This window comes from Lonchura striata, chromosome Z, assembly GCF_050655825.1.
Source record: "Lonchura striata isolate lonStrDom1 chromosome Z, ASM5065582v1, whole genome shotgun sequence".
Taxonomy (NCBI): Eukaryota; Metazoa; Chordata; class Aves; order Passeriformes; family Estrildidae; genus Lonchura; species Lonchura striata.
Genome location: NC_140740.1, coordinates 16528260 through 16547378, shown reverse-complemented (window position 1 = coordinate 16547378; position 19119 = coordinate 16528260). Strand labels below are relative to the sequence as shown.

The window sequence follows — 19119 nt, the reverse complement described above, 5'->3', positions numbered from 1 at the left end:
CTTTTTTTTTTTTTTTTTTTTTTTTTTTTTTTTTTTTTTTTGTGAGTCAGATTGAACACTGGGACTGAGTGTGTAGTTCTCATCTTTACACATACTCAGAATTCAGCTGAACACAGCTTTGGGCAACATGCTGTAGCTGACCGTGCTCTGAGCACACAAGTAAATGATCTCAAGGGGTTTCTTTCAGCATCTGTCATTATATGTACACCAGCTCAGAAGTCAGGACTGTTTATTTAAAAGAACTATCTTCATTTGGTGTTCCCTACTTTTGATACTTTATTTTAAAGCAACAGAAAGCAACAAAAGAGCCCAAAAGAGCCCTTTTTCTCTTAGTCCTGTGATCATCGTTTGAGGCAGTGCTGCTGAGTCAGACTAATGCCAACTTTCATACCACAGACATTGTCATCAAAGATCACAGGTTGCTACAGTGTACTACTACTTGAAAAGCTAGAAGCAGAGTATAAGCATGCTATACTGAAAAGAAAAAAAAGTGTTTGAAAGATATCTTAAACATTGTCAAAGATGGAAATGTTGCATTCACAGCTACTGTTAAGTTACGAGATACAGTTTTGGGTTGTTTCAACAAAATCTGGTAATAAAGTTTGTTTTACTTCCTCTGATTAGTGTTTGTAAAACAGAAATTAAAAAATGTTTGTGGGGAAGTTTTGCCTTGAGTTAGTAGCTGTGTCAGACTTACCATCACTTAAACAGTTCAGATAACTGTTAAAAGTTAGTGTGAAAACCCATTCAGCTTGAGTACCACCAGACTGAAATGTCATCATGACATGATAACATATATGCTCTCAGCTCTTGACATATTGAACTTTATAAGCAATTTGAGTTGTGAGATTATTAATTGTAAAATAGTCAGAAAAAGAAATAATTATTCCCTAATAAATTTATTATACAATAGAATGACATTGTATGTTAATAATTTCTATACTGTATCTGCTTCTCTTTTTTATTTATTTGTCATTTAAGATGTCTTCTTTCTGTGAAAGGGAATAAAATCTTTTCAAACTTCTGGTAAAATGCCAAAGAAATTGTTCAAGAAAGACGACAATGTAAAAGATATGATCTTAACAACAGATTTCTCTTGCAGTGAGGAAGGGACAACCATAAAAAATTATCTCAGCATTAACTTTTTCCCAGGGGCATTAGTATGGGGTTTTAGTTTAATAATGTTTTTCAAAATAATGAGGCAACCATGAAATGGTATTGTCACTTAGAAGAGGTTTTGTGGTTGGTAAAGAAGGCATCATACAAATGCTTGTAATTTTAATGTTTAATTTTCAAATTTTTTTGCTTAAATTGGGCAAATAGCTTTTTAAATTTCAATGAGCACTTCAGAGAAGACATGAGAGAGACGTTGATGAGACAGTCAGTATAGGTTCATATTAGACTAGAAGCTGTGTGCACCTTAAGTAGGTAATTGTGCCTTGTCTCCTAGAGCTTTGAGTGAATGTAATGTGAATGTGATCAGGCTGTCATACTGGGACATTTTTAATTTTCCAAAGCCACAGAAGTTTTTGCTATAAGTTTTTTTTCTGGAGTAAAGTAAATGCTGGATTGACTAAAATTCTAAAACTGAACTGTGCCAAAGATCCAAATAAGTTGTAAACTGGAACAGCATTTCATGTAATTTAATCAGTAACTCATCTAGTAGCTCAAGGGCACATAATGGCACTGCAACTCTTTATCCAGCATACATACCTGAAGTATTGTAAAGGTGCTTGATTGGCCGAGTCATCTGCTTTTAAAGGTCTAAGTACACTTTAAATGTAAATGTTGTACATTTATGTAAGTCATTTTAAGGAGAGCAAGGAGTGTGTGTATAAAAATCCCCAGCAGCTTTGCGAGAGCATTGATGATTTGGAGACATATGATGCATTCTGAATTTGCTCCAAATATTTCCTAAAAAAAGTTTTCTAGGTCCATGGTAGATGCTGTACACTCTTCAAAACAGAAACAGGAATATCTGGTCTCTGGTTTAAAACAGCCTCCCAGGATGGTGCTGTTTTGTTACATTCATGGCAACGCTTTAATTCATTAGAATAATGTTAACAAAAGATTTAGATGGTTAATTCAAAGTGCTGATGAGGCATTTCAGTTTTCAGACCTCTTTGCTTCTCAAGATGGTACTAGTTAAATATATAGTTTACTTCTTTATTTTGTATTTGGCCATGTGTATCATAGGTGCGCTACACAGAAAAAAAGTAATGTATACGTTACTTATCATAATTCTGTTTGTATTGTATTGGAATTCTTTTTGTGTTGTAGTATCATTTCTACTTGGCACCAAGATTTAATGTAAATTTCTTCCTGGCAGAGATTTTGTGGCCTGTGAAGTGGTGGAACACAAACCACATGCTTGGAGCCAAAACAGGAGGGTAGACAAAAAATGCAGACTTGAAAAGATGTATGAGTTCCTGTACTGCTGTATTTAAGAGCCCAGCTCAGTTTGCCCATCATAGCAGGTGCATAATAGATACTCTGTTGTTATGTTACTTAGGGTTCCAAACCAAAAAGAATTTGTGTCTTGGTTTAAGACAACTTGAAGGAGCCCACTCTGGAATGAGCTGCCTCCATTTATAGGTTTAACCAATCCCTTTCTACCAACGAGTGATGAATACAAGTAGAAGTAAGTGGAAAGGTAAGTTTACCAACAACGGAGACAGCAACAGTCAAGAAATATCAGCCAATGCCATCAGATATAAAACTGCTAAACCTCACAGACTCCACAGAACAGTCTCCCCCAAAATCCTAGGGACAGCCCCCATCCTGATGCTCCTCAGCTGAGTGCGTGGTTTGAGGGACAAAGGGAAAGGTGGAGCCAGTCTTCCCCCACCATCCCCCTATGCTCTGCTTATCTCCAGCTGGAGCTCTGGCTGGTGGTCCACGGATCAAGGGCTGGAAACTTGTGGAAGGACTCCCCATTTCTCTCGGTAGGAGCAGTAAAGGCAAGGTGTCTGGGCTGGAGTTACTCTGTAGTCTTCTCTCTGGGAGCAAGGACCAATGGATCTGGACCAGACTGCTGGAGTGGGGCCACCCCACTCGATGCAGCAGTACAGGCAACACATGTGCAGTTCTCTTACATGGAGCTCAAAACTGCCAACCGTAGACTCTTCAAGAAGAGAGAAAAAAGCCGAACGAGAATCCCAAAAGGAAACGGCTCTGCCTGGGCAAAGACCAGGAAGGCAGCGAGCCAAAACCCACATGGCAAGAGGGGATGAGCTGTTTGTGAGAGCCAACTTTAAAAGCACCTGAAAGCACTCCACACAGTAGCTGCCTGGCTGCAGGGTCAGAAAGAGACAGGAACAATTGTGGGCACAAATAGATCTGGAATACAGCAACATTTTGGGTTACCGATGACAATTTGAGTTATCTAGAAGTTAGGATGATATGATATCACTTCCAGGCAGCAAGGGATAGGAAAAGAGAAAATGGCTTCATGTTGCACAAGGGTGGGTATGGATTGGATATCAGCAAAAATATTGTCACCAAAGACAGGGGTTAGAAGAGGCTGCTCAGGGAAGTGGTTGAGTCACCTTCCTGAGGGTATTTAAAAGACAAGTAGACACACAGCGCTTGAGGACATGGGTTGTTGGGAGACCTAGGAGTGCTATGTTAGTGATTGGACTTGTTGACATTAAAGATCTTCTGCAGATGAATTTGACGAATTCTATGGGGAGTAGCTATTTTAAAAAACAATCATATGTGAACAATAGCGTTCACATGTGAACAAAGCATCATTACTTCTGATTATTGTTTTGTCAGTGCTCAGCAGCTGTTCTGAATCAAATTGTCTCTTACATGTGAGGATTTGGCCATAAGAATATGTGTGTTTAATGGTAATTTTGTTGTCTTTTTATTTATTTATTCTATCACTTGTTCTGAATTGTAACTAGTACTGTATGACTTCAGTAGACAATTGGATAAGTAACCAGGAATCAGTGTTTGTTTAAGAAATAAATGTTTTGAAATTTTCACATTTCCATGTATCATAACTCTGATACACATACAGCTATTGATTAATTGTATAGTTTCATTGTAGTCAATCATGTGATCATCAATGGCAGCCAAAAATTTGATTCATTTTATTAGTACATCATTCAGCTGGCTGCAGTGCTTTTCCATGCTTCCCTTTCATGGTTGATAGGAGTTTTTTTTCTGTTACAAAGGTCTAATTAAAAGACCAATTTGGTTATGTTAGTAGGAGCTGATCCACTGCATTGAGCTTAGGAAACATGGAGACATCTGTTTCCACATCTAAGTTTTACATTGTTGCAGCTTTCTGCACTGTGTAGAGTGCATGTTGAGCACAGGTTAAGTCTGAAATAAAGGTTTTATTTAGGTAAATGTATGAATTTCTTGTATGCCAATTTTTCTGCAATAACCATTGCCGCGCTCCCGCCCCAAATCCCTTTTCTCTCAGCCCCGGCTAGCTCTTGTGGGGCGAGGGCGGGTGATGGAGGCATCCTCCGCCGCTCCCAGCTGGGGTTTGGAGAGTGCCTTTGTGGGTCCCGGGCAATGCTGGCAAGCCTCGCGGTGGTAAATGAAGAGCGGATCCTGCTGGGGGCTAAGTCCGAGTTTATTGTAGCCCAACGGGGCCAAATATCCTAGAACGGGGCCAGCCAACAGGAACAAGCACAAGGTGCTTGCACTGGCTTATAAACTGTAAGGGAGGGGTATCCAACGACCAATGGGGATAGGGATAGGGGGTGGCTCCGGGATGGGGGGATATGGTGGGGTCCAATGGGGGAAGGATATGGGGGGAGCCCCAGGTCCTCGCCCAATCACCCGGTGCCCTGAGTAGAAGCTTCTGGATGGATGGGAAGGGGCACCGAGTGACAGACAAGGCACCTGGGAGGGGTAAAGGGAAGGACTGTGCCTCTTTCAGGGTGATGGATAGATACTGGGAAGGCGGGAAGGGCGGACAAGGCGGGAAAACTGGGGATAAACCAAGTTGCACACGGGGGTACAAAGGAATAAACCAATACATAATACAGGGATAATAAAACATCCAAATAACGCAACTCCACAAACCATGTGACCCATTATAAATGCATGATTACATATGCTTTTCTTATTATGGTTTCCAAAAATAAAAGCACAACTTACTGAAAGCAGTGGCCATGACTTTAGAAGATTCTAGTCCAGTTACAGCCAAAGTAGACCTACATCTATTTGATAAAGACATTAATAATACAATTTAGTCTTTTATATTTTCCTGTTTCTTTCAAAGTAGGATCAGAAAATTGAGTTGTGGACATCCTTTGAATTAGACCTGCAATCATGCTGTCAGTTGCGCAGATAAGATTAGATCCACTTCTTCAGGCATAACTTTATATGTTGACTGTCGGTTTTCAAATGTGTTTGACATAACACATTTGACAGTAGTGTGACGTTCAAAACTTCAATAATAAGTTATACTGGGCTTTCTTGCAAAGGCTAAGCCCATTTAAAAAAGCCTTTGTTTTGCTGTTTTCCTATGTGTTTTCCTGCGGAAATTCATATAACAAAGGTTTTGGGAAAGTAAGAGCTGTAAGTATATAAGCATAGGCTTGTATAAAGAATATTTCTTTGTATTTGTTTAACAACATTTATACTTTATATTTCTCTAATTCAATTGCTTATGTCTAGAAGCTGCAATTTGAAGCAGTAACAAAAGGCAAATGCTGATAGTGAAATTAAACTATGATAAAACCATGGGTTATTTATAGGCATTTTCAGGCTAGTTTACATTTGCATGCTTTCTGACCTTCTTTGTGCCCTCTGTATGTGCCCAAGTATGCTGATGTATACTTGAATTACCAAACAGTATTACATTTAACATCCTAGCTTAATAAATATTTGTTACCAGCAGATTATCTAATGCAGTCTGCAGTTCAGTCGAAAGGTTGGATTCAAATGCTCTAGAAATGTAGGGACTTATGCCAGTACAAAAACTAGCAAATTATATTAACCCCTTTAGTCAAATTTATACTTACATTTCAAATATGTAATTGGATTCTAGTGTCGGTGGAGAGGTTTCTGACTTTATATGTTTCCTTGTAAGAATCCATCAGTGCTATTGACCAGTGGCTATGTTAGTGGCTTAAGGAGAGATCCCAAAAAGGTGTGTTTAATCTCCCTGTGCCTGACCTTTCTGCTGGGAGTATTAGAAAAGACAGTAATGGTTACAAAATAGGCACCAGTTTGCATTGACTTGGATTGAGAAGATTGCTTGTCTTCAGTATGCTTCCCTATGGTGGCATCAGGCAATTCCTCTGTACTTTGTTTCCAACTCACTTTATAAACACAAATCCATCATTCTTTTAATCTGCTGGAGTGCTGGTTGAAGTTCATTCAAACATAAAAGGGTCTGTATCCTGCTGGGCCTCTTCTATTCTTTAAGTAGTATTTAATGACTGTACTGTTTGTGAGACAATATTGGCAGAGCTGTAGGAAGACCCTACTGTATTGTGACCTAGATAATTATCAATCAGATAAACTTCAGAAAGAAAAAGAGGCCTACAGAGCTGGTTTTTAGATTTAGTTTTAAATAGAATGCATTCTATAAAGTTTTGTACGAGATATGTTTTACAGAGGAAGTTTATGGGTATTTTCAAAAAGGGAGGGACAGTAAGCTCTTTAATATCCCAGTCTGATATATTGAAAACATACGTTGGACCACAAAAAGTCTTGAGTCTATGCATCTCCTATAACACAAGCTAACCCAAGCCTGGTCCTTTTAATTGACCTCCTGTGTTTTGAACTGTCAGTGGACATGAAAGTTGTATTTCCAAACTCCAAAACAGAAGCTAAAGTACTTTATTTTTAAAAGAAAGCTTAGATTCTGATGTAACCACATCATTCTAAAGATAATAAGAGGGTATAGAGACTGTAAGGCACATGTTATTAGACTTCAAGATAATGAAAGTGTCATGAAAGCTGTCAACACCACATAAGCTTGAGTTTCCACATTGATTTATGGTGCTGTTCCTTGCAGTACCGATTTGAAATTCTGCAAGATGGGTCTTGAGGCTGTCAAAGATAGGTTGCATGAGGTTGTAACCAGTCAGTACCTTGATATATATAACATGGGAGATCACAGCTTTGCCTTCTGAGTTTAACCCATTTGTATTTCAGAGGAGATTAAAAAGAAAAATGAAATATGTTTGTGTCAGCCAGAGATCAAATGTAGCAGTCTGCTGCTTTTGATTTACCCAGTCCATTGTGCTAAAAGTTCTGTTTCTTCTAGTTCTGTGTAAAGTCTAGGAATCATCTTTTTCAGTGCTCTCTTATTCCATAGCCATGTTCATGTCCAAGAAATCTGCATTCACCTGACAGTTCTATTCAGATCTTAAATATTTCTCTAACTTGAGTTCTAGCTCAAGACTAGTCCAAAGAAAACTACAGACCTCCTGTCAAATTTTGGGTGTCGTCAGCTGCATATGAAAAAGTCAGAATTTTATTCACAAAAAAAGAGAGAAAAAGGTTGTAATTGTATGCTGTTCTCATTGAGAAAACATTTGAAAATATGGCTAGTGAAAAGGACAGCATAGATGCCAGCATAAAAATTAAATTCTGTAAAAGAGAGGAAGAAATTCCATTCAACCGGCAAGCAATTCCAGTCAGCAAGGAAGTATGTGTTCCACTCCAGATTTGAATTGGAATATAGCATAAACCAATAGTTCTGAGGAGTTATTAGCCACACTAACATTCCTTTTTCCAATTAGTAATAAAGTGTTTACTAATATTTCCCTTTAAAATGTGGTTATTTAGTTTCAGGTTGAGCACCCATGAGACGTACAGGAGCCATTCACATCTCATGTCTTTTGTTATACCAATCAGCAATCTCTGTTATTAAGTTGATATGCATATTTTGAAACTTAATTGTAGAGCTCCAGGCATTCCAAGACAGATATTAAGATTTTTTGAATATATTTGTTCCTTGCAAGATATTTATATACTTTTTTTTTTTTTTTTTTTTTTTTTTTTTTTTTGCAAGAAGCTTAGACTCTGGATAAATACATCAAATAAAACAGGATTATTTTTTTGGGGGATGAGAGATGAATATAAATCAAAGTTTAAACTCTGAAGACCAAATAAATTTATGTACTTTAAAAAAAGCAGAGTCATTACTACTGAATTATCTTTTAGATATGTATATAGCAACAGTTTCATGATTATTTGTTACACAGCCTAGATGAGACAGGTAGTACTTCAAATTCAAAAATATTCTATGAGAAGAGGTCCTAAATAACAGCATGCAAAGATATCTGTGTCCATTTGTGTATGATTTTAATTAATTATCTGTACATTAAGTCAATACCTTGCACGGTGGAATAATTTTTAAAAATTAATGTGATTTCTGCATACTCTGGCTTTCAGAAAATTTATAATTTATTGTCACATTTCTCTGATCCAAAAAAATCTCTCAAAGATCTCTGTCTTCTTTCTCTGGTTTCACGTGAGAGACTTATGAAGCTGAGCAAAGGTACGCGGTTATCAAAAAAAGCAAAAGGAACAGAAGCCTCTTTTAAAGTCTTCCTGTTTAAATGACACAGCACAAAGATTAACTTACTATCTAATTCTGGTGGCTTGACCTTGGCTGGATGTCCAGTGTCCATCTAGCCACTCTAGCACTCCTTGACTGACACAAGTCTGTTCTAGTGCAGGCTCCCTACAGGATCACAGCATCCTTCGGGCATCACCCTGCTCCAGACTGAGTCTTCAGGAGCTACAGGTGGAGCTAAAGTGGATCTCTTCTCTCCTCTGGATCTCCATGGGCACCATGAGCTGCACCAGGGGCTCCAGAGGAATCTCTGCTCTAGCACCTGGAACACCTCCTGTCCCTCCCTCTGCAGGTCTTTTTCTCTCAGGTATTCTCACTCCTCCCCAGTGCAATAATTTACATTTATGATTTGATTTTTATCTCCTGAAGGGTGTATGATTTAAAACAGTAATGTAAAAGGTGTTAATTACATAACAATTAAAATACAATAAACTATCTATAACCATATAATAGTCCTTTTGTCACCCTGATTCTTAAGATTTTCTAAAGCCTTCTGAATTTACATTCTGTTGGAGAACTTTCCCACACCATTTCTATAAACAACATATTGTTTTGCATTCTTTTATGGGGGTGGAGAAAATTGATGTACTGGTGGTTTGTCCAATGTCTTTGGAGAGGTGGCCCATTCATTCTCCAATCCAATGTCACCTTTGGGAAAGTATAAAAGGTGGAGTCAGAGAAATAAACTTTCTTCTTTACCTTGCAAATAGCAGGTGGTTCGCATTGTGCTTTCACGTGTCCTATAGCGAATCCTTTTTACACAGCAAGAAATTTGACTTAAGGCATCTATAAATTTGGGAAATTCCTGTATCCTGCTCTTTGTCTTTTTGGTTAGAGAATGTAAATGTCTAAGAGCTTATATCCAATTGCTGATTGCTTCAAGGAGAAGACACAAATTTTCACAGTCTCATGCAGCTTTTTGTTTTGACCAGCCTGTCCATTATGAATCTGGTCCATGTACAGGTGGAGGTTTAGACCAAAGCTTGCATAAATCCACCCTTGCAGCAGGGGCTGATGAAAGCTGCTGCATTGTTTTGGCCACATATGGATTTTATTCTGAACCCATGAAAAGGTCGAATCACTGTGTAACTCAGCAGTGTTGGTAATTCCTTATGCTTGTAAAAAGTGTAAATATAGGGTGGGAAACATCAGGCTTTATGGAGAATATTGTCCATATTGTCTTTTAGACAGCTTCTATTATAAAAAAAACAGCAAGACCTTTTCTGTGCAGTCATTACCTCTGAGTTCCTAGAGGCTTGTTTGTGGTATTTTTCTTCTAGACGCCCTCCCCCAGCTCTGGCATTGTTTTTTGCTAGGAGTTGACTTCAGTTAAGTTTTTAATCTCTATAAAGTCTGTGCTCTCTCTAACTCAGAATGGAGAAAATTGCTTGACCAGATATTATACCTTCACTGTGCTCAGCTTGAAGTTTCAGTTGAAAAATCATTGTCTACGTTGTATCTTCCCTGTCAGAGTTAGTTGTACAAACATGAACAATGTTTCTACCTGTAGTCTTCTTCTTTTTTTTTTCTCACTTTTCCATGCAGCTTGTTCCATGGAATTTTGCAGAAGTAAGACTTAAGTATAAAATGTCAATTCAACATGTGCAAATGCATGGCTTAGTAAATCTGGTCCTACAGCAAAAAAAAAAAAAAAAAAAAAAAAAGGAAATAGGCTAAGGGAGTTGAACCAAAAAACAAGAAAAAACAAGAGAGAAACCTAAGATTTGTAGCAAGAGAGCTTGAAGGAAAATTAAAGTCAGCAGAAAAGAAAGAGTAGCCTTATGTGTAAAAAGAATGGCAAGCTTGCACTGAGAACATTGTCTTGTCTTCAGCACATTATAGATTTTGATAGGTATTTTTTCCTATCTTTTTTTTTTTTTCTCATTGCTTACCTAAAATCAAGTTACAGTACTTCAGAAGAAAGTAGGGAACTGATGGCCTATTTTTTCCAAAGGGCTGGTTTATGGCAAAGGTTATAATTTTTGCTTGGCTCCTATTTTGCAATTGACACAGAACAGGAACTTGCTTGTTGCTGTGTGAGACCAGCTCCAGGTGAGCACTGGCGGGACACAGCGGGAGGGGTGGAGAGGCGGCAGCCGCTTCCCCTTCGGCTCTGCGAGGCTCAGTTCTAGCGTGGGAACAGAGGAAATGACGACACGGGGCTCAGGTGCCGACACGTGTTTATTGTGGGAGCGTGTTCCCGAGACCCCGGGACACTGACCGAGGGTCGGTTATACCCCGTGCCGGGGCGGGGGGAGCCTGAGCTGCGGCCAATGCGGACAGGGAGCAGGGGACAGGGGCAGGAAAACCCCGGAGACAGCGATGGGAAAGGCGGGGGGGCAGGGACAGACCATGTGGTGAGGGGAAAGGACAAGGGAACAAAGGGTCGGGACAAGGGACCGCGGGAGGAAGGGGGAACGCACGGGAAGCGGGGAGGGGGAATGGGGGGAAGAAGAGAAAATTACAAACCCCGCAGCTCAGCCTTTTGCATTAACATAAAGGAAAGGGAGTTCCGAGGTAAAAACAAATTGGCAATGTTACAAAGAGACATCAGAAAGTGATACACCAATCATAGTTACAATGAATGGGGCAAAAATCTTTTCCACATTACAATTTAAGATAAGGGGTACAAAATTATCATAAACACATTCTGTATCAAGGACGAAAGCAGGATTCATGATGCAATGCTTGTGGTTTTTCGAATTCTAGCAGTGCGGAGGCAGGCAGCAAACAGCGATGTGGTTTCTCCAATTTGATTATTTCATTGTGAAGTTGGCATAGCATTGTGGGCAGTAATTAAAGAGGATGATCTTTCCTTCTATAAGATATAACTCAATCCAAGAAGTTATTTCCAAATTATTACAAGCAATGGGGAAAACTTGTATTGAAATAATAAGGGAACTTTGGGCAAGGTACATTTAGGAGATGGGATAAAGGGTGAACCTGGGCGCCACTGTTTCAGGGGAAAGAAAACAGTGGAGCTCTGGTCCAGGTTTCCAGCTCCATTCCCTTCGAAGGGCCCCCCCACAGCAAAGGGGAAAGCTCTCTTACAAAGGGAGGTCCTCTAATGGAGGGGCCCCTCCGGCAATCCCTCCCATCAGAGGGGGAGCCAGAAGAAGGACTGGGGGATTAATCCAACGTCACCTCCCCCCCAGTAGGGGCTGGCCAAGGGGAGGATAACAGTGTCCAGCAGGGCGCTTGGGGCAGCTCGGCCACTGCCATCCCCAAGGGAGAAGGTTTGGGGAAGTCTGTGGGGAAGTCTGTGAGACCAGCTCCAGGTGAGCACTGGCGGGACACAGCGGGAGGGGTGGAGAGACGGTGGCCGCTTTTCCCCTTCGGCTCTGCAAGGCTCAGTTCTAGCGTGGGAACAGAGGAAATGACAACACAGGGCTCGGGTGCCAACACATGTTTATTGTGGGAGCGTGTTCCCGAGACCCCGGGACACTGACCGAGGGTCGGTTATACCCCGTGCCGGGGCGGGGGGAGCCTGAGCTGCGGCCAATGCGGACAGGGAGCAGGGGACAGGGGCAGGAAAACCCCGGAGACAGCGATGGGAAAGGTGGGGAGGCAGGGACAGACCGCATGGTGAGGGGAAAGGCGGGGGGGACAGGGACCGGACTGTGTGGCAAGGGGAAATGATAAGGGAACGCAGGAATGGGACAAAGGACTGCAGGAGGGAGGGGGAGTGATAAGGGAATGGGGGAACGTGCAGGAAGGGGGGAGGGGGATGGCGGCGGGGGGAAGAAGAGAAAATTACAAACCCTGCACTTGCTGTTCAGAGCAGAACATGAACAATCTGAAATGCAGCTCTTCTTAAAAGCTTGCTGATGTGATTGTGATAACATATGGTATTTACAGGTTGTTGGGAAATCCAAAGTGAAGTTTATGTACACAATTACAGGCTCTAAAGAGTTAATGTTCAGAAATACTACTAAGAAAACATCAATGCAATATTCAATGGTGACCAAGAAAGCAAAATTATATAGATATGATTTAGAGAGAAAATACAATGAAAAGAAAGCACTTTTTTTAATCTAAGGTACCCATATTCTGGAGGATACTGCAATTCTCCTTCTGTCTTCTTTAAAAAATGGGCACCAAAATTGGCAAAAGGAAAATAAAGATGCTGAAATGCGAAAGAGTTTCCATGAAAGGAACAGAGAAATATATTCTGTTAATACATTTATTATTATCTAAAAAGAGATGGGCATGAGAGAACTTGATGGAGTGTGAAAAGGATGGAAAAGGTGAATAGGGACTAATTTTCTTTCAGCGTAAGAACTATGGGGAATCATATGAGATAAGTGGAACCTCTGAAAGAGATATTTCTTGGTACAAGATATACTTCTTGTAACTAATATGCCCCGTGTAGCTACTACAGAGCTCCTTGTCACAGGACATAATGAATGTTAGGAACTTAGATAGTTCAGAAAGCAACAGGTTCTTTAATAGAAGCTGGTAAAAAGAAGCATATCAATGGTGACACTGAGCTTCAAACCACTTGAAGAACGGGAAGTAGTCTATCAAGTTTTGATGTATGTTTACGTAACTTTTTAAAGTATATTCTTGTAATGTCTTGTCAACAGCTGTTGGAAAGAAGGTACTTTGCTAGATGAATCTCTGCTTTAGTGTAGAGTCCTATTTTAATGTTAATTTATGTTTTTTGTAAAGAAACAGATCTGCAAAACCAGTAATGATCATGGTACTTTCACCTCCGTCTCTTGTTTAAAGTACTGATTTTTAAAAGTAGAATGATTTTTAGATTATTGTATATCTCAACCTAAACCAAATGTTTTTATGTTCTTCAGGATTGCAAATGTATCTCAGAGAATCAAAGTATTCATTTCTCTTGGGCAAACAAATACTTCTTGTTTTTACATTTGGCTGTCATTCATATTAGACACTTCAGTTCCTGGGGCTTTTTTGTAAAAAAAACCCCAAAAGGTCAGGATGATATCCTATGCACGTAATACAACAGATAACTTTTCCTGTAACTGTGATTCACATTTGTATATATTCTTCCAAAAAGGAAAAAGGTTCAGTCCATCATTTGGTGACACGCTCTGTTGGCAGAAAACTGAAAATTTACTGGAAACAATCCCTTCCGACTTTACATACGCATGTTATTAATTTGTTACAAAACAAGGTAAGCATAAGTGCCTTATTCTACAATATTACTTAAACATTTGTCAAATGTGTTTCTGTTGAATTTCACAGAAGTTTTTATAAAAGAATGTCACTTTGAGTACTATGGTGTAAATGTGAATAGACAAGTTCAAAAGCTTTGTAAGAAGATTTACATAAGCAAATAATCATGTGCAAGAAATGTATCTTCTTGTGTTACATTGAGAGCTCTGTTTCTATGTGGTTTTAATGCTGTGGAAAATAATGTTATCTTAGTGTCCTAATGTTACAGTTTGCCTTTAATAATTTCAAATACACATTGCTCCTACCTACGTGTGTTTCTTCTGGGACAAAATGAGGTACTAGTGAATACAGGTTTTTAGAATTTTCCATATCTGGTTTTGGCACTAATTTAGGAGCATTATAACTTTATTGTTTTCCAAATGCTTAAATGCTTTCAAAATAAGTAATATTCCTGAGCATTTCACCTTGTGAAAATATTTATATTTCTCTTCAGTCAGACACATAATAAGTAACCATAAGAGCAGACCACTTAAAATGCATTTCTCTACAATGGAAGTCAGACTCTCTGTCTCACTGAAAAATTAAAGGAATTCAATTATGTCATGTTTCTGGCTTACTAGTATATGGATGCAAAACAGAAATCTGTGCTCTTCTTGTAAAATTCACAGGGTTTTAACCAAAATCATTCTCTGTTAAGATAAAAACAAAACAAAAAATCGAGGCCTTAAATTTATCACATAGAAACATTGTGTGAACAATCTAAAAGCAATTACACCAGGCATATGAGATGAAAAGCAAACGGTCATAGATATTTCAAATAGTCTCCACCAAAGTCTAGCAGGCAATTTGTCGGAAATTATGCACTTAACAATTTTTAGTCTGCCTTATCAATTACAGAATGCTTCATAATCATAACTTTTTGACAGATCTTAAGAGGTGCTTATCTCATGATTACAGCACTCCAAATTCAACTCCAATGGATCTGACTAGCCTAACAGTGTTTACATATTGCAAACACTGTTACATATTATTTATGTTTACATATTGTTTATGTTTATTGACCAAATAAGCAACTAGAACCAGCAGTCCTTATGGCTTATGTTTCTGGTCACTCATTTGCCAATCAGTTTCCATCAATATTTACCTTAAATGCAAGGCAAATTTACTGTTACACTTAGCTTGTAAAATTGATGTAAATGTCAACCCAATTCACATCAAAATAAATATTGAAGTGACTTGGAAGGTGGACAACTGATGTGAGAAGCTTTCCCAAGGAAAACATTTTTAAATACAAAATACAATCACAATCAAATGTTTTTAATACTGTTGAAATAAAATCCAAACACAACAAGAAAGTAGTATCTCTGTTTCTTAATGTAAATGAATGAATGGATTTGGTAGGGAATTGTGACTTCTATTCTGATGATATTTAAAATTGATGAATATGGCTTTGTTGCATTTTGTCTTTCATCAAACTGCACTTTAGAAGTGTAAAAGGCAAAATACAGCTTTCTTGTACTCGTATCAGCTTTGTGGTTTTGCTGTTTTCTTTTTTCCTTTTGTCTCAGCTATGTGCTCCCATTCATGTTTTCCATCTATGTATATCTGCTTCCTCCTCCCATTCTTATTTGTTCTTTATACTTATTTTCAACTATTCTTTTAAAACCTCAATATATTAATTCTCCTTTCCCCCTTCAGTGCAGCCTATAACATTCCATGAACACAAGTTTTTTTAAGAGTTTTGCTGATTACTATCAGCAATTGATTACTGAGGAGGAAATCTAAAAGCCACTAAAAATATATCAGATTTTGTTGTTGGTTTTCGACAGTTTTTCATCCTGATATGACCCAGAATCTTAACATTCTGACAAGTTTGTCCACTGTCAAAATTTTGGAAACATACAAAGTGGCAGAGGAGAATGACAGGTAGGATTTACCAGAACTCTGCAATAGGTCACACTGTTTTGTAAACCTGCAAAAATTAAATGAGTTGCATATGGGTTGTCTTGACATGCAGAAAAAAACCCCAAAACTTATTGGCTTTTCAGTGAGCAGGGAAAGATGATGCACTTAATCTGCTCCGACTAAATTTGGTTAAAAATTACCTCTACATTCCCCCAATATGAATTTTGTACTCTTGTCTTCTCCCTCAAACTGTTGTTACATTTTATTAACTGCTGTTACCTTTGGTTGAAGCACAATATATCAAAGTAAGATAAAGTTTTTACCAAGAGCAAACCTTCCCCCAGCCTAGGCAGTGTTTGCATTATTTTATTAATTTAACTTTTATTTTGACACAAGTTCTGAAATACCAGAGTGTTAATTAGAAATCTGTATGGTTTTTATGATAATTTAAAACATGGTTACTGTATGGAAAAGGTATTACCACAGAGTACCTGGGATATATGCCAGAAAGGCTTAAATAGGGAAAGAAACTTGCTCTCTTATCTAAATAGACCAACAGCAATATTTTCTAAGGATCTGCATGAGAATTGAGACAATAGGACATAATTTTAACTGGTAATTGCCTATACTTACTTACTCTGTTGTTTCCTAACTTGCTCCCTCCTCTCTCCTAGTACCTCTTTTTATTCAGAAGGACAAAAGCTGCTTCCTTCTTTGCTTATTTTAAAATCATTAGACAATAGTCTAATCAATCATCTCTTTCAGGTCCATCTTTTGTAATTTTTAAACTTTGGTTTATACACTTTATCAACATTTTGTCTGCTGAAACCCAAAGCAGCATGATTATACTGAATGGAGATGCAGTAAGGCTTTAGTGCACCATTTGAGTTTGATAGAGAGATTTCAAATACTCAAGAAATTTCAAAGTCCAGCATTTTGCATACTTACAGGGTTTGGGGATTGTTTTATTCAAATGTATCAATTTAAAAACATTATTTTTGTTTGCTGACAATTCCATTCTGTAAGAGATCTACAGCAACCTGAAAGGAGGTCATAGCGAGATGGCTGTCAGTCTTTTCTCCTGGGTAACAAGTGGCAGGATGAGAGGAAATAGCTTCACTTGCACCAGAGGAGTTTTAGATTCAGATTTTGGGTTTTCTTTTTTGACAGAAAGGTTTGTAAAGCTTGGTGCAGTCACTATCCATGGAAGTGTTAAAAAAAACCTGTGGATATGGGGCTTGAGGACATGGTTTAATGGTGAACATGCTTGTGGTGCTGGGTTGACAGCTGGACTTAATGATCTTAAAGGTCTTTTCAAGCCTTAATTTTTCTATGGTCTTATGATCTAGTGTTTTTATAGCTCAAGGTGTTTGTGACCTGCCTGAGACTGAAAAGAATGCATTATGTGGGTTGTCTAAAATATACATACATGTGCACTCCTACACACATACCTAATACATTATATTTTGTTTCAGACTATTTAAGTACATAGAAATGTTTTACTTTATGTCCCCATACAGTTGTACTGGCAAAAACATCTGCACTTGGGTATCACTGAAATGACCTTTTTTTCAGGCGTCTGGCTGAGAATGTTGATCAGCAGTCTGTATTTCCTCTTTCTTTAGACAAGTATATAAAAAAAGTAAATACTTTCTGTTCTTGGACTAATGTCTTTCTAGTAGATAAGCAGTGCTTACCTTCAGTTTAATTTCAGCCAAAGTAATTGGCAAATGTAAGTATTCAGTTTGTATGTGTTTGTTAAAAAGAGGCAGTTTTGTTAGAATGTTTGTGCTCCTGGCATAACAAAGAGAGAACAGAAGTAGAGACACACTGTAAAAGCCAAGATGAGATTGTCTTATTCATATACCTACAGGCTTTCCTCTCTGTGGTTTAGTGACAAAGGCAAGTTAGGAACTGTCTCAACGTGTTTTGTGTCTATACAGGCAAATCTCTGACTTGAGTCAATTACTGCTATAACTTTCAGGCCTGAAGCTCAAGCTGTGCAGCAGAGCTGCAGTCACAGTCCCCTCCTGAGCTAGTGCAGCTGCTCATTCCACTGCACTCCCTTCCTGCGCTCCCTTCCACGGGCAGCTGCTATTCAGTGGTGCGATGGTTTGTAGTAAAACTGCTCCGCACCCTGCAGCCCTGGGGTGGAACATTGCAAGCAATGGATCTGACTGTGATCTCCAAGATTTCAGAAGCTGATTTGCAGTCTAATATTTAGGCACTAGATGTCTCCGTGTGCTATAAGCACACCACACAGGCTATGCTTACTATGCTTTAAACAAGGAGGAAATCGCTAGAGGCAAAGTTAGTAGGGCTGTATTCATAGACATACAAGTGAGTTATCACTTTGACTTCATCTGTTTGAAATATTCCCAAGGAAATAACTATGCTGGGAAATGCTTGTACTTCCCGAAGCATTTCATTGAAGCATCTTGGATCAGATCAGGGCATGCTTTTTTTTTTTTTTTTTTTCCTTCTACTGGCTCATTAGTAATGAGTGTGGCCCAACCTTGCTGCGTGGAAATGGTGGGAGGTCCCAAACTTAAGAGAAGCCCCTTATCAGATTTGCATCAAAGCTGACAGCCTGAGGTGCTTTGAGGCTTGAGAGTCCCTCTTATACCCTATACCAATTGATGCTCATTGCTGTGTAACATCTTCAGGCAGGGGTTCCGTGAAATTCAAAACATTTTTGGCTTTAGTTTGATTTTACTTAAAAAACATTAGAACCCGAAACAAAATTCAAACAAAACGAAACAAACAACAACCAAACAAGAAAGTGGAATCAGATTCTCCAGTCGGCTCTTTCCCCTGGTCAGACTGCCCGGACTACAACCGCGGTAAGTAACTTGGTTCAGCCTGCACGTACCGACAGCCGCCGCGTGTCTCTGCTTCTGTTGCCTCTCCTGCGCTCCGGGCGTCCCTGCATCCCGCCCCGCTGCCTCTCCGGAGTTATAGCATTCTGTCTCTTCCCTCGCTGCCTGGCTCTCGCACCTCACGCACATTTCACACTGCCCAGGCAACACCTGCGCGTTTATGATTGTGGAATTATTATTGTTACTATTATAAGTATTATTATCATTATTAGTACTAGTACTACAACTACTGTTGTTACTTTAACACAGACATCGGCATCTAACGGTATGTCCAGTATTTGAGCTGCAAGTCAGTTCTTTTCCACTCTGCCCGCAGAGATCCGTACGTCCGGGCACGGATACAAAGTACCCCCCGCTTCCTCTTGCCCCGCGGGAGGCGGCGCCCGGGTGTTCCGGCAGCAGCGGGAGGGGCAGAGGGATGCAGTCCCGCAGGGAAGGAAAGGCCAGGCCCGGGCCGGGCAGCGCGGCGCCCGGGCAGCGCGGAGCGGAGGTGCGGCCGGGCCGGGCCGGGCCGGGCCGGGCCGGGCGAGGGGCGGGCGGGCGGTCCCGCTCCTCCCCCGGCGCGGGGGCGGTGGGAGCGCGGGAGGCGGGGCAGCGGCGCGGGGCTCGGCCGCCTCCGCTCGGGGC

At 39.7% G+C, this 19119-nt stretch overlaps 1 protein-coding gene and 1 long non-coding RNA gene across 3 annotated transcripts in view; one reads left to right on the top strand and one right to left on the bottom strand.

Annotated features, from left to right (window-relative positions):
* Positions 1 to 343: 343 nt before the first annotated feature.
* LOC146763666 (uncharacterized) lies at positions 344 to 18883 on the bottom strand. The gene is made up of 2 exons (XR_014951241.1): positions 18744 to 18883; positions 344 to 18642 (listed from the first exon to the last, which is right to left on the bottom strand). It is a non-coding gene; the product is annotated as an uncharacterized LOC146763666 (long non-coding RNA).
* The window catches only part of CEMIP2 (cell migration inducing hyaluronidase 2), a 49620-nt gene continuing 48661 nt past the window's right edge, over positions 18161 to 19119 (top strand). The window contains exon 1 of one of the 2 annotated variants that reach the window (XM_085566551.1): positions 18161 to 18456. The gene's annotated coding sequence lies outside the window, so the exon portion shown is untranslated. Of the gene's footprint in view, positions 18457 to 18861; positions 18983 to 19119 lie in introns of those variants that run through there. The other variant, XM_085566552.1, reaches the window with a different exon arrangement.